The sequence below is a fragment of the Danio rerio genome, chromosome 2 (assembly GCF_052040795.2).
Source record: "Danio rerio strain M-AB ecotype USA chromosome 2, GRCz13ab, whole genome shotgun sequence".
In the NCBI taxonomy this organism is placed as follows: Eukaryota; Metazoa; Chordata; class Actinopteri; order Cypriniformes; family Danionidae; genus Danio; species Danio rerio.
In genome coordinates, this window is record NC_141022.1 from 34,393,078 (window position 1) to 34,420,000 (window position 26,923).

The window sequence follows — 26,923 nt, forward strand, 5'->3', positions numbered from 1 at the left end:
TATATTTTATTATTACTATATTCCTATAATTAGGATATAATTATTGCTTGATTATCATCTCATTTTTCCATGTTGTTCTAATGTAATAAATGTGAATTCAAGTGACACTTGTTTTAATGAGCAAGAGATGAGAGAATGTCTCCATTTCAAGGTCTGTATTGTCTTTGAACAGTGTTGTTGTGAACAGTATACTTTTCATTGCTGTTGCTTATGTTATAATAACACTTTGTTGGATTTATTCTGGTCAGACAAAGTCTTTGAGTCATACACAACTAAGATTATTCAATAAACTCTGCTCTTTCTTGATTATCATTACTTCATCTTCTGCTTCTGCTTCTCTCTAGCTTTCTCGGTCAACACTGTTATTGATAGGACACTGTTAATTCAGTTGAATACCAGTTAACAGGTTGGGTATTGGATGGCTCTGCTGTGTTTTTGTCAGGATCTGGTGACCGAGGCTAGATCTTATTTATCTGGTGTGATAAGTGTAATCTAACATCTCTGTATTCGCATGGGTTTCCTCCACAGTCCAAAGACATGCAGGTGAATTGATAACTAAATGTGTCAATAGTATTTGGATGCAGCCTTTTTAATGCAAGCTGAGATTGCATAACTCAGCGATGCAATGTCAGACACAATGCACTCAATGGAGTGAGTGACATTACTGTGACGGGTAGGGTTAGGGGTGGGGTTAGGTGAGTGCATTAAAAAGCATTGGATGCAGCTCAGATTGCACTGCACCAGGTCTGCATCTAGACCCTCTCAAATTTGTTTTAGATTGTGTGTGTGTGTGTGTGTGTGTGTGTGTGTGTGTGTGTGTGTGTGTGTGTGTGTGTGTGTGTGTGCATGCGTGCGTGCGTAAATGCAAGAGTGTATGAGAGTTTCCTAGTACTGGGTTTCTGCTGGAAGGGGATCCGCTGCGTAAAACATATGCTAGATATGTTGGCGACCCCTGGTAATTAATGAAACTAAACTGAAGGAAAATTAATGAATGAAAGAATAAGAATAACTTAATTCCTTCATGTTGCCCCAACACAATTCTTCTCAAATCTGAGAATTCATCTTCATGGCTGAATTCAGTATGATCGTAGAAGAAATAGGGTGGTGTTCACTACTTTTTCTGCACTTCAAAATAACTCTGGATCAGACTAAACCCTGAGTAATCAAAATCCTTGGTTATTTTCCTTCACGTTTCACACTGGATGTAATTTACTTGGAGTTAACAGTTAATCCATTTGTAAACTGTAGTTTCACTATACAATCTTAAACACTGGATTAGTGTCCCTACCTCTATATGTGCAGTGTAGGAGTTATTGATTGGACAAACTCAATACGAGACGTGTACATAAAGACTCTATATTGCTTCATATTGCTGACTGTCAACAGAATTTCCTGAATGGACATTTGGGATTATACATGTAAGACTGTGACTATTTCTTCTTCACTCCAATTGATGTTTTTCCATTAAAACTTTTTAAAATTTTATTTATTTTTTTAAACGCAGACACCCACTGTAAAAAAATATATTTGTTAGTTTTCGGTTTTCATGTTTTCTCATTCATTTTCTGTTTATTTAAGGTTGTGAACTGCTTTACGGGACCTTGATCTCTGCACTGTCGACTTTTGATGATGAAAATTCAATAACTTTAACAAAGTCACTTTTATCATGATTTTAGTAGTTAAATAAAGTTAAATAAAGTAATGTAAAATAAATGAGAGAGAGTGAGAGAGAGAAAGAGAAAGAGAGAGAGAGAGAGAGAGAGAGAAATAAGAGAAAATATAAAATAACAAAAAATATACTGGCAGCGTATTACAAAATTTTGTAATGTAATATACAACACCAACCCAAACAATATATCTCTTTAATCTATTAGAGATGAAAAACTGCTAATTTGGGGATATTTTTACAGTGCACAGTAGATTAACACTCAGGGTTAATTTCAACATGGTGGTTTTGATTATTTTTTTCAACCCACATGCAGTTAAATGAACACTTTAAAAAATGCTTCAGTTTGTTTGCTTTTTAACCTTCCAAAAATGTATTTGATTTCTCAAATGAGTGTAAATTTAACTCTGCAGAATTAAATAACTACATTAGATGTAAAAGAAATGTTAAGTGAACTTTGCAAAAACAATAATATAACTATTGAGTGAGTTGAAAAAGAAGTAACTGAACAGGTGTTTTTGGAAGAGTACCATTGTACCAACTATTGTTATTACAAATATGTACATAAATGTTCGAACATAATTGCTAGATTCCCATAAAGGGAGAAACTGTAAATAAGTTCTAATTGTTACTACGCCTAATTTTAAAAAAGTTCTTGTAGGTCCAAAGTTAACTGTAAAAAATTTATTTTCTTTATTTTTTTAATAAAATATTTGAAATATTTTTCCCCACACTAAAATGGTCTTTGTTTTAAATACTGCTAAACAGTGATGTGTTCTTGCAGCAATTAAAGCATCACACTGTTAAGAAAAAACAGGATAAAAGTACAAGATACTTTCATTTGGTCTATATGTGGAAGTCATAAGGTTTATAATGCCCATTAGTTTAAACAAGAGTGTCCTGTTCATTTAAACTTAATGTTTTTAACACTTTCTTCCAAACAATGTTGGGTTGGGAAATATATACAAATTCAGTAATTGGGTTAAATGTTTAACCCTTACTGCTGGGGATGTATTGATCCACTCTGGGGTGATTTTGAGTCTTAATTTGGTCATAACTTTTTCTGTGTTTCATCTAGCAGACACATTTTTGGTGACAAATCTTATGTTGACACATATTTTGAGAAAATGCTGTGTAATTAAAAAAAAACAACTCAACAACGTACGCTGGGTAAATTGACTACCCTTTTGTTATGTTGGAGATGGAAACGTCCACTAAATTAAACTGCTGTCAAATGCATCAGATTATTATTTTATTATTCATTCATTCATTTTCTTGTCGGCTTAGTCTCTTTATTAATCCCGGGTCGCCACAGCGGAATGAACCGCCAACTTATCTTAGCCCTTCCAGCCGCAACCAATATAAATGGGAGTTTCCATTTGCGCACGTGCAGATTTTCACCGAGGCAAAACAAACACACACGCATATCATGCATATTAATGAAGTTGCACCGCGTACACAAAAGAGCGCGCTGATTGGTTTGAACAAAGACTTACACATTAATTAATGCAGCACACTCAGAGACGTAATAGGGTACTCCCAGGTACAGACATCCAGTCTACATGCTGGAATACACGCTAAGATCTCATGGCCGTGATGCAGCTTCAAAAATTTGTTTCAAACCGGAAGTAAGAATTTGCTCGAAATAATGCAAAAACAACCAATTTTCACTTATTATTGAAATATATGTGTCCTAATAGTGCTTTTAGCAGTGTGGGACACATATACGACTGTCAACAGCTCAAAAATGTGTTTTGTGACCCAAAGTCCTGTAATTTTCTTAAAGATTAGTAGTTTTAATTAAGACTGAGGTTGATTAACAGATTTAAATTTGAAAAAATAATTATATGATGCATTTTACAGCAGTTTAATACAGTGGATATTTTCATCTCTAAGATAACATAAAGGTAGTGAATTTGAACAGTGCACAAGGGTTAAATTGCAAATATTATAATTATAAAAATGTAAAATTATTTAAAAAAATTAAATTTGGATTGAACAACAGAACATTGTTTATAATAATGGAAAAATAACTTATTTTCTGTTGTATAGTTCCTTCAACTTCAGTATTGATAACGATAATAAGTTAAATAGCCTCCTTTGCTTCCTCTCAGTCAAGATGTTGTCTGAATTAATGGCCTTGGAGAAAGTTTATTTTATTATTATTGTTTTTTAGCAAGATGTTATGGTTTTTAATACAGTTTTTAAGACAGGATTTTAAGCAGGATATCAACTATTTCTCTTGCAGCACTTCTATAGAACTGACAAATACACCCATAAATCAAAATATTAACACGTTTCTTTCAAGAATAAACTGAGATACAGATGTAGTTAGTTAATATTACTCAACAATTCACTGTTAAACTGTAACAAGGACATCATTAATAAAGTGCAATTTAATTACCTTCATGTTGTTCCAAACCAGTATGACATTCAGTATTCAGAGGAACACACAAAACAGTATCTTTTAAATAACTTGCAGAAGAAACAACACACTTGTAAATCATGTGCTTGGTTTCCAAACAGGGATTAAAAGTTTTATAATGTTAAAATTTCATCTTGGTTTGGTTCACTTTTGCAAGACAACATTATTAAATATAGAGCAAAATTTGTCTCATGCAGGTCAACGCTCATCTCTTATGTTCCTGGATTCTGCTCTTATTCATCATGGATATGTATAGACAGCCGGTCTGTGTGCTTATTGTGGCTTTCTTTGTAACTGTTGTTAAATTACATTATCATTTTGAAAAGCCTTGGGAATTTTCATGTTTCTTTTTCTAAAACATGTTCTTCCGAGTCTGTGTTACAGAGAGTATTTGCTTTAGGTTATCCACTAGTCATTTTGAGAAGCATTAGCTAAAAAAACTGTTTTTCGCAGTGTGTGTGTGTATCAACTCATTCATTGTTATAAAAGCCTTGTGTGTTGGTCTGTTGATTCAGATTGCTTTCCCACCACAAGCAAGCCACTCTATGTTTTGTAGCGAGCCAAGACCACCTTGTGCAGGTGATCTCAGACTGATTGTTTTGGTGCAGATCTGAGTGAGATGGCCAGGGGGCTGTTCCAGAAAGCAGTTTATGTGACATACCCGGGTAAGTTTGAGAGTAAGTAGGTGGATAACCTCAACTTTGGTTCCAAAATCGGAGGTAACTTCTGGGTATGTTAAGTAGCCATAGCAACTTACTCTCTGAAGATAACCTGCTCCGGAGCAGGTTATGTTCAGAGAGTACGTTGCTATGTTTCAGAGTTTGTCTGTTTCAGAGAGTTTACTGAGCATTGCGTGCTCTTTTGATGAGAATATTTATGGATGTGGACGCACAGATACAAGTTTTTTTGTTGTGAGAGGCCTATAAGTGCATAGTTTTTTTCATAACCAAATTCATAATGTTAATGTATTTAACAAACCTTTTTGAAATCAAATGTGACAAACCGCGGGTCTGCGCTTACCATAAAAAACATTCAGTGCAGCTCTTTGTATTCGCGTCAGGGCATTTTAGGCAACTGTACAATGTGGCAGTATGACCACCTGTACAGTACGCCTGGCACTGAACTGATTTTTACACTTTTGTACAGTTCCTTGGTCATACATTACTGCGTATCATTACACTGATGATTCAGAGCACGGGAATAGCGTAGTGGACAGTGCGTCGATAAAGAACAACGGAGCGAGTACGAATCTCACTTACAGATATTGATTTATAATACAAATATAGTAAAAAAAAAAAACTATAAAGCAAATGTTGCTTAACACAATGTTTATTTTTATTATATTTGTATTATAAAATAGAATCATTACTGGGCACTACATTGTTACTTGCTGGAGGACAAAAGATACCCTTTTCTGCCTTATACGATGACACGTACCTGCAGCCTGACCCAGAGGAAATCTCAGTGACCCAAGCAGACAAAACAGATGGAAGAGTGCTAAAAAAAATATAATTAGTAAAAAAACTGTTTAATCAAATAGTTTGGTCTGTTCATTTCTTCATTTCCTGAAATAAAATGAATGATTTTGTACACTGCTTTATACACACACCTTTTAACGTGTAACATATTTTTCATATACATTTCTCACCTTAAGTTGATGCTCATGTGACTTTATCTTTGAAGATGGACCTTATACAGCTACTATAGAATTTAAATATGTAGATAAAAGATTTTGTGATCCAAGAGTAATATTCAAATATGGAAAAGTGCAGAAAATTCTTACACTGCTTGTTAGTTGAGGCAGAAGGAACTTCGTCTGCATGCAAAATAAAAAGAACCTAAATCTATCTGACAACAATCACTTACAACAGTGACAGAGTGTGTGGTGTAAGTCAAAAACTCAACCACTGAAAAGCCTTTATTATAGGACACAGCAGTTAGACAGGCCTCTTTCTATTAGCTGCATGTCAGAAATAATATTCTAGAGTGTTAAATAAAGAGCTCCAGTAATTAAATATTACCTTTTATGATAATGTTTCTGTGTTTAATGACTTTGGACAGAGTTCTAGCTCCAGAAAGATTACAATTTCTATAAGCCTTATTAGTCAATACACATATTGTGGCCTTAAGAAATTAATGGCAAGAAAAATAAATGCATGAATGGTTACACAACATACTCAAAAAGGATGTTAAAGAGTAGTTTAATTTATCATTACAATAAAATGGAAGGTGGCATGTGTAATTTAATGAACTAATAAATTTTCTTATTTTTTATTTTTTATTTTCTTATCTATTTCTTATTCTATATTTCTTTCCTTCGTTGAAGCAGATGTGTAATCTCTGTGTTTAAAACCTCCAGCTTCGCCTCTGTAAAGTGCGTTGCCCTTTTTTTCTCACCGTGACTTTCTATGGTGACTCGTGAATTCGGCGATCTACTGAAAATGCCTTCAGGTGTGTGCCGTGCACGCGCATTAACCCGCGGTTATCTTCAGGAGGTTGATTTAACTAACTCTTGTCACCTGTTTTGGAACCAACATACTCGCGGTAAGCAGGTTTTGGGTAAATCAACCGAGAGTTTAGGTTTTAGCAGATGGTAAGTTAACCCAGCTTTCTGGAATACCCCCCAGGTTTACATTTGCCCAAACAAGCTGAGCTTCCAAAACAGTGTATCAGGATTTCAACAAGGATTTCAATACTGCATAATTTAATGTTTGTGTGTGAGACTGTGGAGAAAAGTCCAATTTTTCATCGAAACCTCCTTTGAAAAGATGAGAATGTTTTAGACAGAAAGATATTTTTGTTGTGGTTACTAACTCACAGGGGTGCTCTATCAATATTTCCTGGTCGTATTTTTGACAAATATAGAACAACAGATTAATTTAGATTTAAAATTAAATTGCACATTGTTCATTTTGACCCACTCAGTAGGGACAAAAGTAACTGATGAGGGGTTTAAAAGTAACAAAATTATTTATGCTAGAATTTCTTGTTTAATCTTGTTTATACTAAGTATACGAGGCTCAGACCTTGTTAATATGTCAACTGCAAACATATTTAGTCTTCTATTATTTCAAAAATATATTAATGTCCATTTTTTATTTAGAATTTCAGTTCCATCATTTGTTTTAGTAACATTCATTCCTTCAATTTCCTTTGGCGTAGTCCCTTTATTTATCAGGGGTCGTCACGGCGGAATGAACTGCCAACTTATCCAGCATATGTTTTACACAGCGGATACCCTTCCAGCTGCAACCCAGTACTGGGAAACACACATACACACTCATTTACACACATGGACTAAGTACAATTTAGTTTAATCAATTCACCTATAGTGCATGTATCGAACTGTGGGGGAAACCGAAGCACCTGAAGTTTAACCCATGGCAACACAGCTTTTTAATGGGCTCACTTAACCCCACCCCTAACCCTACTCCTCACAGTGACGTCACTAGCTCGAATCATAAAGGCTGCATCGAGATACTATTGCTCGAACCAGTGACCTTGCTGTGAAGCCACAGTGCTAACCACAGAGCCACCCAGTTGCCCTAGTAGTAACATAACAATATAATTTAAAAAAAGGATTTTTAGTAATATGCATTAAGTTTATAAAACATCTAAATAGACACACTCCAAACTGCCATATGTGGAAGTGAAAAACAAGATATGGATATTAGCAGCGGGACAAAAAAAAAAACAGCCTGACAGGAACTCTTTGCAATTTGTACCCAACTTACTATTAAACTAAAAAACTCAGACAATAACTTACGGATGTGTTATAGGAGTAAATAACCTATAGATTGATCATACTGTGACACATGAAAAGGAAAACGCAGCTTGAAATTAGAAAAATATACAGCTATACAGTGATTTACTCTTTGCATTTGAAAACTACAATCTGACTGTGTTGACAGTGATGAAATCCCTTTTTATTTGGCAGCTCCTTCGAGGGATGCATGCACGGAATGTGCTCATTTAGTTTGGAAATCAAATGTTGTCAGGGCTTTAAGAAAATTGCTTTGTTACTTTTGTCCCGCATTACTTTCATCCCTGCTCTCCCCTAAATTTGAGACATGCAATCACTCATTTTTTTTGCTGCTTGTTCAGACTATGTATTTAAAATGAGCTAAATGAACACAATTTCAACAAGGGTGGACAAATTAATTGTTTTCTGTTCAAGTCCAGGCAGCACGGTGGCGCAATGGGTAGCACATTCGCCTCACAGCAAGAAGGTCGCTGGTTCAAGCCTTGGCTGGGTCAGTTGGCATTTCTGTTGGGAGTTTGCATGTTCTCCATAGGTTTTCTCCGGGTGCTCTGGTTTCCAAGTCCAAAGACGTGGTATAGTGGAATTGGGTAAGCTTAATTTTCCATGGTGTATGTGTGAATGAGTTTGTATGGTTGTTTCCCATTGATGGGTTGCAGCTGAAAAGCCATCCACTGCAAAAAACGTATGCTGGATAAGTTGGCAGTTCATTCCGCTGTGGCGACCCCAGATTAATAAAGGGACTAAGCCGAAAGGAAAATGAATGAATGAATGAATGTTCAAATCACTTAAATTTGTAAAAACAATTGAGCAAACTTAATTGATTGGTGTTGAGACAACATAAATATTATGCGGAACCCTACATTTTGTACAGTGTAATTGGCTGCTGAGTGTCATTTCACAGTACAAATTAAAAAATCACACTTAAATGTCTGCTGAGTCCACATTTAAATTACAAGTGTAAAATGTTTCTTTAGCAGCATTAATAAACCAGTATTCAAAACACAGAAATCCCAGTGTTATGTACAGTGTGACAAGTCTTGAGATAATCTGAGCTTATGTGAATAAGCATTGGGTGGCACCGTGGCTCACTGGTTAGCACTGTCACCTCACAGCAAGAAGGTTGCTGGTTTGAAGTGTGTGGAGTTTGCATGTTGTCTTCATATTGGTGTGGGTTTCCTCCGTGTCCTCCGGTTTCCCCCATAGTCCAAAGACATGCGCTATAGGTGAATTGGGTAAACAAAATTGGTCATAGTTTATAAGTGTTTGTGTGTGTGTGAATGTGAGAGTGCATGGGTGTTTTCCAGTACTAGGTTGCAGCTGGAAGGGCATCCACTGCGTAAAACATACGCTAGAATAGTTGGCAGTTCACTCCACTGCGGCGACCACTGATAAATAAAAGACAAGTAAGAAGTAGAAAGAAATTGAATAAATGAATAAGCATTTACATTTAAACCCAAGTAACCTCAATGAATTATGAACACACCGAACCTTTACCCTGCCGAATCACATCTTTGTAAGTACTCCTAAAGATTTACTCTCAATTTACAACACCTAACCGTGATCAATATAAGCCTGTTCTCAGTGAACATTGCCAATAGCTTGTGGCGTTATTATTTCTCTGTGCTCGAAGATGAAGATCCACTCTAGAGAGCAGTAATTGATGTACTTCCTCATGCCACACCTGCTCATAACTTTTTCTCCCTCATCTGTCTATTCTGCTCAAGGGTTACCATGGAAACCGCTCCAGGCTGCATCATTTTCAAACCTCATCTCCAAAACTAGTATTTTTGGTTTACCAAGTAAACAAGGCATCAAAGATTAATATTTGCATGGCATTCACAGAAAGGACAGCAGACGCCGAGGTGAAATAGTACATTTTCTTAGGTGGAATTTATATAGGCGCATTACCTCTTAAGGTCATCTCATTGGTTGGAAGAACTTGATGACTTAATAATACATAACTGAAAACGTGGACATGATACATAGTATGACAGTAATTCATTCTATGACTCTTCCAGTCTTATCTATTGTATCATCGGGCTATTTAAGAGCACCACAGAAAATGTGTGTGTGTTTATTTAATTACTTATGTGCATGATTTATGGCATCAGGAAATTACACAAATAACGCCGTGTGAAATGTATTGTTGTTTGAGTGAATATACAGTGGTTGTTTCTTGGTGAGCATCTCTGTGTATTTATTAAGGCACCTTGATGCATCACAAGCTAATTAATCTCATTGTTTGAATTTTTATATTCTCTCTGCTTTAAAGGTGCAGTAGGTGATCTGCCTAAATGTTAACTGCTTAGCATAATATATTTGAAACACAGTTCCTCCCCTGTCGTCCAAAGCCACGCCTCCTGAAATAACAAACGCACACATTAAAGATGACAGAGACCCACTAGATCTCGCCATTTAGAAAACTTTACAGTACTTTATAATAATACAATTCTGAATGAAAAAACTGTATTATATCCAGAACGTTTTCAGTTGTGTAGCAAGCAAAATTTGTCATATTGTGCAATATTACATGCATGCAAGGTTCGCTGGTCTCACTCTCTCACACACTGTCCTAAAGCGACTACTGTATGTACAGTGCTTGGCTGGCGGGCTGCAGGAATTATACATATCACTAAGCCATACTTGCATGCTATTTCAGACCGAATATTCAGAGTAGCATGGTAAACAATATGAGGAGCGCCTCACAGGTTGTCATTGTTCAAAAATGAACCAATGTGTATATAAAACCAACTTTAGCTTGGTGAAACAGGCTAGGTGGAATAGCGCTATTTATTGATGTTTTGTTGTTAACATTACTGATGCTGTAAAAGGTACTTTATATAACTTAAAATAGTCAAATCAATCATTCGCTGGATGATTTCAGTGGCTGCACAACTCTTCTGTGCATATAACCAATTTGTAGCAGCAAAAACTATGTTGCTTTGCATGACTAAAATACTTTTAAAACATAACATTACCTGTCTAAAAGAAATACTTCAGCCATGGTGTCATCCTTCCTCCAGTGTGCAAAAGTAACTCTGATATTAATTCAGGATTTTAAAAAGTTTTGATTCAGCATTAGTTTTTTACCACTGTCTGTCTCTTTTTCATGTGCAGGTGAATGTGGCGAGTGTGCACGTGCAAATGGCAGATCTGCGTGAACGGCTGCAGATGTACAAATCTACATTTGTTGACAGACAGTCTGGGCTACTTATCAGAATTATGGGAATTATCGGCCTGACAAATATTTTTTTGTTTTGTTTTTTGCCTTACCCAGAATATAAAAATACATATCAATACATTTAGATTATTTACTTTAATCATTACTATTGGTATGTGAAGAGACTTTCAAACAGCACAACAAAAATGTTTCTGGATCACCTACTGCACCATTAACTTTAGAATAACGCATGTTCACACAGGTTATAACCACCAAAGCAAAGAGGAACAATATTGTTGGAATCAGTTCAAGCTGATAAAGGTAAAAACAACAACAGCCAATCAGACTCAGTCTGCTTTAAAGAGCTTGAGAATTTAAAGCTGCAGATGAGAAAATGTGCCTTGGTGGAAATAAACAGTTTTTGGGCAAAAAATATTTGTGCATATGCATAAAACATAATAAGAGTATAAATATTATAATATATTATAATATTATCAATAAATACTGCAATATTGGAATTAGATTAAACAGTAAATTAACAATTAAAAAAAAGGTAACACTTTAAAATAATGGTCAATTACTTAACATATTTACTAACATGAACAAACAATTAGTATAACATTTATTAGGTAAGGAAAGGCAAGTTTATTTATATAGCACACTTAATACACAATGTTAATTTAAAGTGCTTTATATAAACGGGAACAATAGAGAGAAGTATAAGAAAATAAAAACAACAAAGAACAAAAATTATAAAAACAGATTAAAATGTGTTAAAACAGGTTTTAAAAAAAATGAAAAAGAAAAGAAAGACATAATAGTGCGATCTTTCAGATGTAGAACAGTGCTTATTCAGTAAAGACACAGCTAAACAGATGTGTTTTAAGTCATGATTTGAACATGCTTAATGTTGGAGCACATCTGATCATTTCCGGAAGCAGGGGGTGCAGTAATTAGGTATTTATTCATCTTTGTTGACGTTAGTTAATGTGAAGTTAAATAATATTAGTTGATATTAGTTCATGTTAACTCCCTTTGCATTAACGGTCACACTTTACAATAAGGTTCATTAGTTAATGTTAATTAATGCATTTACTAACATGAACAAACAATGAACAATACATTTACTACTGTATTTGTTCATGTTAGTTAATGTTAGTTAATGAATACTAGTTCATTGTTAGTTCATGTTAACTCATAGTACATTAATGTTAACAAGCATGGACTTGGATGTTTATAATGCATTAGTAAATGTTCAATTATGATTAATAAATGCTGTACATGTGTTGTTCATGATTAGTTCATGTTAGTAAATGCATTAACTAATGAACCTTATTGTAAAGTGTTACCGCATTAACCAAGGTTAACAAGCACAACTTAGGATTTAATAATGCATTAGTTAATGTTGAACTAACAAATGCTGTACAAGATTTTGTCATACTTAATGTTAGTAAATACTAATAGACCAATATTCTAAAGTATTACCAAACAAAATAAGATTAGTTGATGATAATGTGAACGTTTACAAAATGTACAACATTTTTAAATAAATAATTGCATTAATAAAAATCGTAACTTGAACTAGTATTGTTTTTATTAACTGGCCATATACAGTTTATATATATGAATTATTAGCCCCCCTGTTTATTTTTCCCTAATTTCTGTTTAACAGGGAAAACATTTTCAACACATTTCTAAACATTATAGTTTTAATAACTCATTTCTAATGACTGATTTATTTTATCTTTGCCATGATGACAGCCAATAATATTTGACTAGATCTTTTTCAAGACACTTCTATACAGCTTATAGTGACATTTAAAGGCTTAACTAGGTTAATTAGGTTAACTAGGCAGTATAAGGTAATAACAATGCATAATGATGGTTTGTTCTGTAGACTTTCAAAAAGTAAAGGGGCTAATAATTTTGACCTTAAAATGGTTTTAAAAATTAAAAACTGCTTGTATTCTGGGTGAAATAAAACAAATAAGAGTATTTCTAGAAGAAAAAATACTATCAGACATACTGTGAAAATTTGGTAAACTTCATTTGGCAAATATTAAAAAAAGAAAAATAATGAATGGCTAATGGAGACTAATAATTCTGACTTCAACTGTATATGTATATGAACTATGTTGCTAAAGCGTTTGGACTGTTCAATTGTCATAGTATTTCCATCCTACATATCAGGTCAGACTTTTTTTATTTAAACTGAACTGTTATTTGGGATGCAAACAGTAGAGAAAAGATAATGTGTAAGAAAAAGGAAAGAACAGAGTGAAAAGAAATTGAAACTGGACATTAAGACAATTGTGTTGGACAGATTGAGTCAAACTTAATTTCTCTCAACCGCAGGGTTTTGTCATTGTCGGTCAAGTGGCTGTATTAACAAAATAAGCTCGTCTGCAGATGTGACCCCTACTGTCACACGCAGCACCGAGGTACAGATCTGCGACAAAGGGAGTGCTGTGAGTGGCAGGCAGCGTTTGGGCGAGACATGCGCCTCAGCAGCGCCCTGTGAACAGTCATATGGGACGAGTGGATGGGGCTGTTCATCATGTCATCAGACAGGATGACGAATTGGCTGACACTGCTCTGAGAGGTGCTGTCATATTCGTCATCTTTATTGAGCCAGACTTTAAGCAGCTCTTGCTCTCCATCCAAAATAGTACGACCACAAATACTCCACAGTGACGTCACACGTAGTCTATTTATCAAAGTTTTTTCATCTGAAAACATTTTAGAGAAGACCGACCTTAATTACCTCTCAGAGAAGTCCATAGACAGTTCAATGATCGATCGCCGGCTGAAGCGGACAGTGAGGCTGACGTATTAGAAGAAAAGGAAGTGATTGCGTTCGCTCTCACTGCCCACCCTAAAAACAGCAAGTCTAAAATTAGCACCCGGGGTGATGCTGATGTCCAAACCTGAAGGGTGAACATCCCTGAGGATCATAGCCTTTCAGGCTGACTGCTCCATATAATCACCTGCAGGAGAAAATCTCATTATTCCTGGCCCTGATCTCTGTGTGAAGGGCAGAATAGCAACTATGGCTCAGGCTGAATTAAAACATTGACCCGTGCCTTAATCAAGCTCAACTGAGCTGGAGTCAATGGTGCCGCAGACCCCACTGGGACCTCTTGAAAAGACCTGACAAATCCCAAACCAGCGGCAGAGCCGGTTAAGGGCCAGGGACCAGATCACCATCCTGCAGGTCAGGAAGCTGATTAACCATCTGCACTTCAAACCATAGCATCACACCCGGCTGTGAGTGGGATCTGCTTCATGTGCATGCATCTGAGGAACACTAATTGTGGAGCTTCATTATCTTTCCACATTTTCCAGTCGTGTGTGATGTGCTCCGTCACTCTAAAGGTCAGTCCATCAGCAAAAGATTCATATGAATTAAAATTCAATCTGAGGTTAATAAAACTTTTTTGACTTAAAAAAAAGTCTTTTAATTCAAAGTTGTATAGACGCACTATCTATGTTTCCCAGCTAGAGAGTGCTTATTCACAATAAACAAAGCCATAGTCTGAGTGTAGAATCATGGGAGTTGTCATCTTTATTACATCCTATGAGATTCTTGCAGATGTAATGTTCATTCATTCAATCATTTTCCTTCGGTTTAGTTCCTTTATTCATCAGGGGTCACCACAGCGGAATGAACCGCCAACTTATCCAGTATATCCAGTATATATTTAACACAGCCGTTCCCCTTCCGGTTGCAACCCAGTACTGGGAAACATCCATACACACATACACGGCCAATTTAGTTTATTCAATCCACCTATACCACATATCTTTGGAATGTGGGGGAAACCAGAGCACCCGGAGGAAACCCTCGCCAACACGGGGAGAACATGCAAACTCCTAACAGAAATGCCAACTGACCCAATCGGGACTCAAACCAGCAACTTTCTTGCTGTAAGGCGGCAGTGCTAGCCACTGAGCCAATGTGTCGCACAAGTAATGCTCATGGATTAGCTAAAGTATTCAAATCTTAAAATCATGGTAGTATGAAGCAGAGTAAAGATGAAAGCCGTTGAAGCAAAACGAGATTGCTTAAGCAATTGCTATTGAGAGCACAAAGCCAAACAATAGCAGCAGAGCTTTTATTATGCCACAGTTGATTGTTTACGGTTCTTGTGATTGTGATTACATGGAAAGTAGCAGCACTGTTTTATCATACTAAAATACATTTTTGGGTTTGGTATAATGCTGCCTACGCAGTCTAATAAAATGCACAACTGAAAATGATTCATTCCATTAGAGTATCCTCTGTGTGTCCCTGTTTTCTATTAAAACCAAACCAGAAATCAAGGGAGTATGATGTCATCAGAATGGCGACATAGGACACAGACTGTCTCATTAGTTAAATTAGTTTATTTCTCTGAATTTACTTTAAAACAACTGGGATATTAAGTCAGCATAAATATTTAAAACTCCTAGTGGCTTTTGGATATTTTTATAAAATAAATCCTACATATTGGCTCTTTAAAGACAGATGGATTCAATCTGAAATTTATGAGGGTAGACAAATTCTCTTCTGCACCAGGTAAATAAACACCATTTCTGAGCTCAATTGTAGTCATCTGGCTTCATATCTGTTATAAAAGCTATTTTCTGGTGATCACATAGGCCCAATCAAAAATATTGTGTAAAGCAGATTGTTTGGCCCACAACTCCATCTGAGACGAAAGGAAGAATGATGGGGATGGTTTTGAGATTGTCAATTCAAATTTAATGTAACCCTTGTGTTTGTTTGTTTGTTTTATTGGTAAAACCTAATTGAAATTAAATGTTTAAATTAAATGGATTAATTAAAAATAAATTAATCAGATTTGGCTCAAATATACATACTGTCATCAAACAATGCAGAGACTTTGGTGAGCAAATCAAGCCAAAGGCAGATTCTGCTTGACTTCACTGTAAAAAATCCTGGTTGCCTTAAATTTGAAACGTAAAAAGGCTTGCATAACTCAAACAATAAAGTTAGAACATGCTTAACTTAGTTTAATAAGTTACAATGAACTAAAAACATTTGTTGTCTTGACTGCTTGATCATATAATTTTTTTCAGTGTAGTATATTCAGCGTTGAACTCCACAGTGGTATAATGTTTATGTTTTTATTGCTTTAAATTAATCATTTTAAAAACTGTACTGCATTACATAATACATTTAAAAGTAACTTTTTCAAATTATTTTGAAATATTATGAAATTACCCATGCAATTGTAATGTAAGATAGTTTGGGCATATTTAGGCATATTTACCTTTGGTAACAAATGATCAAAAGAAAATCGGCACACTGCCACTTTAGCTCTTAAAAGTTCTTTAGTATCACTAACATGGTTCGACCTACATGGTCTTCATCAAATAAAACAATACATGAGTACTCAAGAAATAATGATACAGCTCTACAAATCACACCTGCAATCAATCAGACAACAAGCCAGTAAACAGGGACCTATACTGTACATACAACACTATACATATGACAATATGAGATACATGTACTGTTTCAACTGATGAAGACTATGTAGGTACAAATGTTGTAAGCGATATTAAAGGACTTTTGAGAGCTAAAGGTTATATTTACCTTCAGCCCATGGTTCTCAGTGATGTTTGGTTTTTGGCTTTTTATACAAAAAAATTGGAAACCACTGGTCTAAAGCAACACAAATGCGTTTTGGTCTATTTGCTTGCAGAGTTGAAGAAACAATTTACACAATCATTCTCATTGCTATTTGAGCTCAACAATCATTTTAAAGCATCAATAAATATGCGTGTGGTGGATTGACATACCGACAGACAGACAAGCAGGCAATCAGATGAAAGGATAGATGGACAGATAGATGGATGGATGGATAGATACTTACTTCAGAAATCATAGAAAGAGTAAGAGGCAGATTGAGTTTTGATCGGACTTGAAGTGGTTAAACTCAGCAGAGAAGTGGACCTTGAGGGCCAGAGTTGAGAATCCCTGATCTAAGGATTATCCACGATTTCTCTGCTGGATTTCAATGCAATCTGAACCCCAGAGAGACATCTGTGAGAAGAGAGGATGTTCAGGTATAAAGCGAATGTACTGTACCTTTCAAGTTTTAGATTAAAGAGATAACAGTACAATGTTAGAAAATAAAGATTATAGATTTATGAAGCATTCCAAAAAACATCATTAATTCAATGGATCACATGACTCATTATCCAGAACCAAATGCAAAGTTATTGCTATGTCATAACTATGTATTCAGTTTATCTTTGAGGAGCTGCATGCATTAATTAAACACAATCATTCAAGCAAGAGTGCTGCCGAGCTGAAGATCATGTGTTCAGTCAATCAGATTACATTTATAATTGGAATATGCACTTATTTTCTCTTAGTTTTTATGGGAAATCTTTTATTGATCTGGGAATTATAAATCCAACTAAGTGCGTAACATGAATCTTTTCGAATCTGTTGAAAAATGGATGATGAGCAATCATTTCAGTCAGAGGCAGCGTGATCAAAATAACACTCACTGCATTAAAAATGTATTAATGTTACCTCACAGGAATGCTATCGATTTTAGATTAAATATTTCAAGGTCCAAAAAAACATTTTAAAATCAGATTTCTGAAAGTAATCTCTCTTCATGCTGTCATCCCAGTGGACCAGGAAATGTCAGTTTTGGCAGTGTGATCAATCAGATAAATTAAATAAATACAATGCACTCATTAAATATGTTTTGCCTTTATGGCAGCAACAAAAGAGAAACAAATAACAAACAACACCAACTAAAGTTTGAATGTAATGTACTATTCAACTTGGTCTGAAAGAATGACAATGCAGCAGATTAAAAGGAAAATAAAGTGTATGCCTTGTCTTACCAATAAATTTCCTGTGCAGTATTTTCAATATTCATGCTGCTTTTTGTAGAATTGTTGTCGGAGACAGATTCGATTGATTCAGTTCGTCTAAAGTGAAATCAAAAGATCATGCTGACATTCAGATTTTACATTTAAAAAAACCTATGCAGAAAAAAATATGCCTTGACATTTAACCTTCCACTATGATTGATTTCCCTTGAGAAATTTACAAAAGATGTTGCAGTCAGGGTGATGAAAGGCCCTTTACAGTGCTCAAATACTCTGAGTGACTGACAACATCAAAAGTTACAGTGATGAAAACAAAAAACAGAGGGAAAAAAAACTGACTTTCCTGATCCTTTAACTTATCACAAATTTTTTTTGTTTTTTTCTAACTTTTTTTAAATAGTGGTCAGGGACAGCCAGGTGCTTATAAAGACTGAAGTTTTGTTATTAATTACTCACCCTCATGTACAGTCCGCTAAAACTTCAGTTCATCTTCTGAACAGAAATGTAAACATTTTAGATGAAATCTGAGAGCTCTGATCCTTATAAACTGCAAAGGTCCCAAGATGTTTATAGTCCAAAAAAGGAACCAAAAACATTGTCAAATAATTCCATGTGACTTTAGTAAAACAACTCTTATCATACAAAGCTCTAAAAACACTTCTGTGCTAAAAAAAAAAAAAAAAAAAGACCATCTAACAACCCTTGCTGTCTATGGGGGATGATGGAGCTCTCAGATTCTCAAACTTGAATGAAGTTCAATGAACAAGATGCAGCTGAGTAATTAACAACAGATTTTTTTCATTTTGGATTGAACTAACCTTTTAGTCCTTTGACAATGAAAAGGGCAAACTAAATAGTATATTATATAAATCTTTTTTTCTGAGATTTTACTTGAGATTTTCCACATTTGTATGTCCCCTTGTGCATTTGTCTTTCATGGATAAAAAGCTTTTTTGGGGGACTTAAGTTAGTGACATTGTAAAGATGCAGTATTCACATATTTGAAACATCAAAGGCTGTCAAAGGGTTTCTTTTAGTTTAGAATGACTCACCATCTTTAAATGTTAGTGAACGCTGGAAAGTTAGGCTGTGAGTTAGACATTTTTTTTCTTTATATAATCATTCATGGCGTCACGGTGGCACAGTGGGTAGCATGATCACCTCACAGCAAGAAGGTCACTGGTTCGAGCCTCGGCTGAGTCAGTTGGCATTTCTGTGTGGAGTTTGCATGTTCCCCCTGTGTTGACGTGGGTTTCCTCCAGGTGCTTCGGTTTCCCCCACAGTACAAAGACATGTGGTACTGTATAGTTAAAATAGGTAAGTCAAATTGGCCGTAGTGTATGTGCGTGAATTAGTGTGTTTGGATGTTTCCCAGTGAAGGCATCCGTTGCGTAAAACATATGCTGAATAAATTGGCGGTTCATTCTGCTGTGGTGACCCCAGAATTAAAAAGGGACTAAGCTAACCATGTCATAAAGCTTAAATCATCTCAGACTGGTTTCTTGAACATGACAATGAGTTCACTGCACTCAAATGGCCTCCACAGTCACCCGAACCTAATCCAATAGAGCACCTTTGGGTGTGGTCGAGTGATGGATGTACAGCCAACAAATGTAATGATGTCAGTATGGACCAAAATCACTGAGGAATATTTCCAGTACCTTGTTGAATCTGTGCCACGAAGGATTAAGGCAGTTCTAAAGCCAAAAAGGGTCTAATCTGGTACTAGTAAGGAGTAAGTGGCCAGTGAGTGTATGCATGTATGTATATTTACATTATATAGTGTACATGTGTGATGTTACATATAATGTTCAACGAGTGTGAAATTTATTTCTGTATAACAGCACAAGCATTTGTTGTAGGAATAAGAACTGTGGCTCCTCGGCTTTAAAGAAAGCCATGGGTCCCTGGTGCACATGCAGTTTTCATGGAATGTGCTTCAAATGAAAACAAATCAACAGGACGTACCGACTCTAAACAGGATGTACCCAAGTCCTGGTGTAGTGTTTTCTCAATCTGATCTGCAAACAGAGAAAAAAAACAATAATGGATCATCACATGCTCTTTTCCAAAAGCTTAGTCATTACACAAGCTGTTGAAATCCACTATGCCAAAACTCCATTAGGTTGCCGGGTAGAAAAATAATCACCTTCTAACCAATAAGAGTCATGCTCGTAAACAGTGATTACTTTGTTTTTCAATTATGCTACGAAGACAGGAATATGTGGTTTCTGAAGCAATACATTAGCCAAGAGCAGAGTGTCCTCCTTTTCCTGCCTCAAAACCCACAGCAAATCAGAGTCAGAAGTGTACCTTAAATGACTTTGACCAGAAGTCACAAAATAAATGACAAGGCATTTCCCACTCATGCCGCTCTCAACAGTGCATAATAAGAGAGCCGTATCTGCGCACTCACCCTGGAGAATAACAGGCTTTTGATGGTCAGTGGTTTGATAAGATTCAGTGCAGTCACATTCAAAGATAATCACATTTCCCAGAGACGTGTGAATATCGCCCAGACATATTCACACATTTCTGGAAGATGTGTGAAGATCTCTCATAGTTGTGAGAATATCTGCTCCCCAGCCACCCTTTGCTGACCCACTGCAAACTCCAACCCGAACGAAACAGACAAAGCTGGGTTGTTTTCGCTGTCTAACCGACATTTCTCCTCATAGCCATCTGCGCTTCCTTCGTTCTCGCTCACATTAATGTCATGAAGGCTATTCCAAAAAAGAAGCTGGTGACATTTTGACTGTCGTCGCAAAGAGGGATGGCTTTCATTAGATCCCATCCTCCTCCTCCTTTGAGAGGGTTTCATCTAAGCTCCAGTGCGGAGCATAAAACAGTAAGAAATTTACATGGAGGTGTAGCTAGAAGGAAGGCCTCTGGCTTCAGCGGGTCGTCAAAAGCTGGAGAGCAGGGGAATCCCGACATCAATCATAATTGCATTGTTTTTCTTCCCGCCTAGCTCAATCCAGGCCCCTGAGACACGGGCGCTCACTTATCCCCCGTCTGATATAATGATGCAAAGTCTCTGATCCTGATTCTCTACACACCACGGTGCACTTCAAAGCCTCATTTACAGAAAACAACCTTCCATCAAAATGAAAAACACAACAAAAGTGATGCTAGCTTGGTCCTTTTGTTCAGCTCATCAGTGCATACTTGCTTTTCCAATTTAAAACTCGGGAAACATTAGCATTATGTGACAATAACGGATTTGAGAAGTGTTAACACACAATTTACAGCATATTTACGATGCAGGTTGCTTTGAATTCATTTCCTAGCAGCTCTTCACACAGGATGTCTGAATCCTATAATTGAATCAGTCTTACCGTTATGACAGCTTGGGTGCTACTATTAGGAATTAAAATTCACAAGCTGAGGCCTACTAAACAGGATTTTCATACTTCAAGGAACATTTATAATTCAGTAGAGAACTAAAAACATTTTTTGAAAAGTTTCACACATAGATGACAATGGCTCATGTCCCATTTGTTTGCATTTACTTAACCATTATTCCCTGAAAGATTTTTTTTGTACGAAAGTGGAGTTTTGCATGGGTGGCCCTTATGGCCCGTTTCCACTGAGTGGTAGAGTACGGTACGGTACAGATCGGTACGGGTCACCTTTATCACCCTTGCAATTTCCACTGCCAAAGAGGTAAAGAAAGTGTTAGTCGACGCCATTCTCGCTCAAGGAAATCTTACTCAAAGTAAAGTTGTACGGGTCGTTCACATATTATACGAGAAGCACTTCTCACAAAACAGATGCTTTATACAAATAAATACTTGTGTATGAATGTTCATTACTAACTTTTCCATGAACAGGATTCGATTATAACTGCAGATCAATGACAGCGCAAAATAATAGCCTACTGTAACATTTGCGATTATATAAAATAAATACATAAATGCAACATATATGAACACATACAGCTCCTTACAGTCTTTTATATGATACCAATTACAGTAAACCTACACACAGCATACATTTAGTCCTTATTTGGGTTCAAAAACAACACGCATCATAGCCCAAAGTCAGTGCAAACCTCTCATCTGTATCTTTAATCTTGACCAGCACATGTAACCTCTGTTAGAGAGTAATTCTGTCATTTTGAGTTCATAATAGTTCAAAAGGCGATTATAAACATGGCAGTTTGTTCATGTTTTAGGTTGGTGAAAGAATCATTTGGTCCTTTGTTTTTTCCGGCTTGGTCTTTGTTGTTTTGTGCTTCACTTTCTCGTTTGTCCGTGCACATGAGAGATCACAAGCTCTCTGGAGAAAGTGAAACTTTTAGATGGCCTTGTAAAACAAAAACAGGACACAGCACATTTTTTTCTTCTTGGCTTTGTGGCTGTTCATCAAGATGACGACAAGGTTTGTTTGAGCTTCAACCATGGCTCATTATTATATGCATATAGTGTTGTGATGTAATGTCTCGGTTGAGTATTTACATTTACATTTACATTTAGCAGACGCTTTTATCCAAAGCGACTTACAAGTGAGGACAAGGAAGCAATTTACACAACTAAGAGCAACAATGAATAAGTGCTATAGGCAAGTTTCAGGTCTGTAAAGTCTAAGAAGGGAAGTATTAGTAGTATTAGTATTTTTTTTTTTTGGGTACAGTTAGTGTGATATTCAGAGAGGCAATTGCAGATTAGGAAGTGAAGTGGAGACTAAATAGTTGAGTTTTTAGTCGTTTCTTGAAAGTATCGAGTGACTCTGTTGTTCTGATGCAGTTAGGGAGTTCATTCCACCAACTGGGCAGATTGAGCGTGAGCGTTCGCGAAAGTGATTTCTTCCCTCTTTGGGATGGAACCACAAGGCGACGTTCATTCACAGAACGCAAGTTTCTGGAGGGCACATAGATCTGCAGAAGTGAGAGCAGATAAGAAGGAGCAAGGCCAGAAGTCACTTTGTAGGCAAACATCAGAGCTTTGAATTTGATGCGAGCAGCAACTGGCAGCCAGTGCAAACAAACTAGCAGCGGAGTGACATGTGCTCGTTTAGGTTCATTGAAGACCACTCGTGCTGCTGCATTCTGGAGCAGTTGAAGAGGCTTGATAGAGTTAGCTGGAAGCCCAGCTAGTATTTAAAAATGGTGGTTTCTTTGTTTTTATTCTCCTGCTTGTTTATACACGAATGTTTCTCTGTAAACTAATAGTGTTCAGCTGTGGATCTAGCTCTGCCTTTTGGTACCCTTTTGCCATGCTAGGTACCCTTTGCAAAGGGTACCCAAAAAGTGGTACAGTGGAAATGGGCCATGAAAGTTTTTTATTATTTTTTGGATTGTGACGCAGGTCCCAGAGAAACAGAATATGAAATGAGTAGACAGAGGTTGTGGCTTTTTTTGCTGAATGGATATAATGAAGTAGGCAGAAAGATTAGTAAATGGGTTTTAGAAGAATTATTACATCCTAACAGACTCCTCCTGCACAACATTTCTGTTTGTTGTCAAAACTGACAGTTGGAAAAGGCATGGTTATGTATGTTAACCACACTAAAGAGCATAGAATTACCAACTCTTTGCGATTTGGGAGAGCCACTAGATACCGCGGTGGCCATTTTGGAATGAAAATTCCAATAGAACAACAGCGTATTATAAGTCTATAAAATAAACTATTAAAAGTGCTGATGATTGTGATAGTAAATGTTGTTTTGTTGTCTCTCAGCTTTAATGTGCTTTTTAAATAAATAAATAAAAAACAAAGCAGCTGCCTGCCATCGCAACAGCAATAAGATCCAATGGACGGCTGATCGCTTTCACTCCAAAATATGGGAATCGCGGCACTGTTGCTGGGCACTACACTTGCAATGAAATGTTCTATTGAGAGTCACCTCTTGGTCATTCTAAGCTCTTTGACCACACCCAATCCCTCAATCACGTCATCTGAGAGCTTAACTGAAAACAAACAGGAAGTGCATTTTCTGAATTTAATGTTAGATTACAGACCATTTTTCTTTTGTGCACCACAAAATTGCCTATATGAGCTGACAAAATCATATGGTTAGTTTCATTTTGTACTTTAATGTGGAACAATATAATATCATAGTGGACAACTGAAAGGGAAGGTGGGTTTATGACCTACATACATGTAAAGGTTTTTTGTATGCATTGATGTCTCACAAAGAACCGTTAGTATGTATATAAAACTCTAATGTTTGGAAGAAAGTTTTTTAGACTATTGAAATGACTATTGAAATTGAAACACGTAAGGCACAATTGTTCTGCTGTAATATTTTTTATTTTATGGTCTTGTTTTTTGGCATTATTTTGTATATATTATTTTGATTCTCACTGAACACATATTACAACACAATCAAAATAAAGTATTTTTATAGGTTCAACAAAGACCAAAATTATATAATTTACAAAAATCTGCAATTGCAGGTTGTTGTATGGTGGCTAAGAGACTACAATTATAAAAAGCACCAGTAAATTAAGAAATAAAATTCATCGTTTGACAGCTCACATGCTGCAAATTCTTACAACACTTGCACTAATAAAACGTATTCTATTTTCACACAACGAAAATAAATGAGTAAAATTTGATGAATTGAACACAAGGGAAATGTTACAAGGGGACTCAAGAACGTGATGGATGCCGCTGTGCCGCGGCTATTGCTCAGTGAAGTTGTAGCTGATCTTTGAAAGGTGGGTTTTTTTGTTTGTTATTTTAATATCCTGATTCCCTTGTCTTTAGTATTTATTAGCCTAAATAACCATAACTTTTATAGCCGGGTTTATTACGTTTTAAGGTGTCCTTGAAACATTTCCGTTGCGTTCCGAGCTATTTCAAAGTGTTGTGAGAAAATGCAGCGCGTTTTAGTAATTTGTCTGCGTTGTGTGAAAATGCAGCGTGTTTTTTTTAAATGTGTTCGCCTTGTGAGGATTTGCATATGTAAGCTGTCAAACAGATGAAGATCTTTTCTTAATTTGCTGGCGTTTTTTGTAATTGCATGTGTTTTCTTAAATTGCAGCACGTTAAGCTCTCTCGGCCATCAAACTGTTGTCATGTAAATAAATGGAAAAAATGAAGGAATAGTTATTTCAAGGAGACAGTTGTCCAATTAAAATGAATAATAGTAATTAATTGCCTATTATTGTCCTGGTATAGCTCAGCCCACATGAAACACCTTTTGTCTGTTTTCAATGCTGAATTTTCTTGCATTGAGATGATATTGACCAGCAAGTGACCATTGTGTTTTGAATTCTTTGACAGTATATCATTTTGCGAAACAATTGGTTTGAAAATTTGAAAGTCACTGCAGTCACACTTTTGTACCCACTATACAGTACTTAATGTTAAGTTAAAAATACTTGAAGATTACTGGTGTGATGTCATTTCAAACAAACAAAATTAAAGTGTGTTTGGAGTTCCTTTTAGATTTTCAAAACAGACTCTTCAAAATGAAAACAGCACAAAAAGTTTGCTTTGGTTGGTAAAATCCATCTAACTAGCATTGTTCACATAAATAAACAGGAAACTTTTTTTTTTTATATATTGTGACGCAGTTCCTAGAGAAACAGAAAATTAAATGACAAAACAGTGAGCATGGCTTGTTTTTTTCCAATGTGAGCTGAATGGATAAAGTAAAGTATGCATTTCATTCAGAAAGATGAGCAATATGGTTTAGGGAGAGTTATTACAACCTAACAGACAACTCATCTCACTATTTTTTGTTACTTGTCAAAACTGACAGTTGGAGCAGCGTGGTTAATAATGTTAGTCATGCCCAATTCCTAAGATATACATACTCTGATAAATTAACTGAAGAAAAAAAAATTATATATATATATATACATACATATATACATACACAAGAAAGCGCATTTTCAAATTTTAATTAGATTACATTGAAGATTAGGGCAAACATTTTTTTTTTCTTAATGGCACACTGAAAAAAAAAATCAAGCAGTACTTCATCCAATTGAAAATATATATTTCATTTCAGTTATGCCCTTTAACATGCCCCACCAAGAAAAAAAAATGTTTGGATTGTACTTAACTTCTAATGTTGCTAGTTAATACACTCAATGCATTTTTTTAACAAATCTCATCATTTCTAAAATATCAACCTACCAAATGGTTGATATGTCAGTTTATGGTAAAAGCACTGGGCTTAAAACATATACTATGACTAACAAATCCAAAAATAATAAGACCAATTCATCTTAAAACCATGTTCAAAATAAAACATTTTGAATAAATTTTTTTTTAGGTATGCCATAAAGTATTTCAGATTCTCAGTGAAAATGCTTTCTTGTTTTTCTTTCTTTCTTTTTTTTTTTTACAATAAAACCAAAATTAAGTGTAGAAGAGCAACAGGATGTTTGTTTGATTTTTATTTATTTATTCATTTATTTTTGTAAACCAACAATGCTGTGTGTAAGCCATTATTTAAAATGGTCATTCTTTAAATGACTATAACAGTCATTATTTATAACAGTAAAAACATGGTCAACCGTTTAGTAGAGCGGCAGTCAAATTGTTAATATTGTTTGTTTTATTTTTCCGGATATATATTTTAAGTTGTTTTGATTAAATGTATTTATTTTGAACATAAAAAAAATATTCACCAAACAATTCTTTAAAATCTCATTAAATCTCATAAATTCTCAATTCTCATTTGGTCAAGGGATAAAATTTAGATGTTAACCATTACCCTGACTTTTTTTAATTAGATGAATTGAATTTCCAGTGCATTCACAGATGAATTATTCATCACAAAACCAGCAATGTGAGCTAAAAAAATCATATGGTTAATTTTGATTTCATGGTGACTTGAAATGCAGAACAAAAAAGAACTTCGGTGGCCCTCCAAATAGTCAAATGATTATATCTAATCAGTCTAAATTTGCTCTGTCAAGTGCTAAATGTTTATTTTAAAAATAACATTCTTCTGCAAAGCAGATAAAATTGCTTCAGTGTTGTTTTCTTTTTTCAAAGATGCCTCAAAGCTGCTTATCTGTAAAGGTCAAGACGTGTTTCTTCACCAAAAAAGAATTTAGCATGCTGTCGTTAATCACAGAAATAC

At 35.6% G+C, this 26,923-nt stretch overlaps 1 long non-coding RNA gene across 17 annotated transcripts in view; it reads right to left on the bottom strand.

Annotated features, from left to right (window-relative positions):
- LOC147837130 (uncharacterized) overlaps positions 1-26,923 on the bottom strand; it is a 46,512-nt gene that overhangs the window by 9,296 nt on the left and 10,293 nt on the right. For 2 of the 17 annotated variants that reach the window (XR_015478621.1, XR_015478622.1), the window contains exons 4-6: positions 19,844-19,896; positions 17,888-17,974; positions 16,897-17,066 (exon numbers count right to left, since the gene is read on the bottom strand). This is a non-coding gene — a long non-coding RNA (uncharacterized LOC147837130). Of the gene's footprint in view, positions 1-8,174; positions 10,215-11,691; positions 17,067-17,887; positions 17,975-18,927; positions 19,176-19,843; positions 19,897-26,923 lie in introns of those variants that run through there. The other 15 variants (XR_015478616.1, XR_015478613.1, XR_015478625.1 and 12 more) reach the window with 13 other exon arrangements.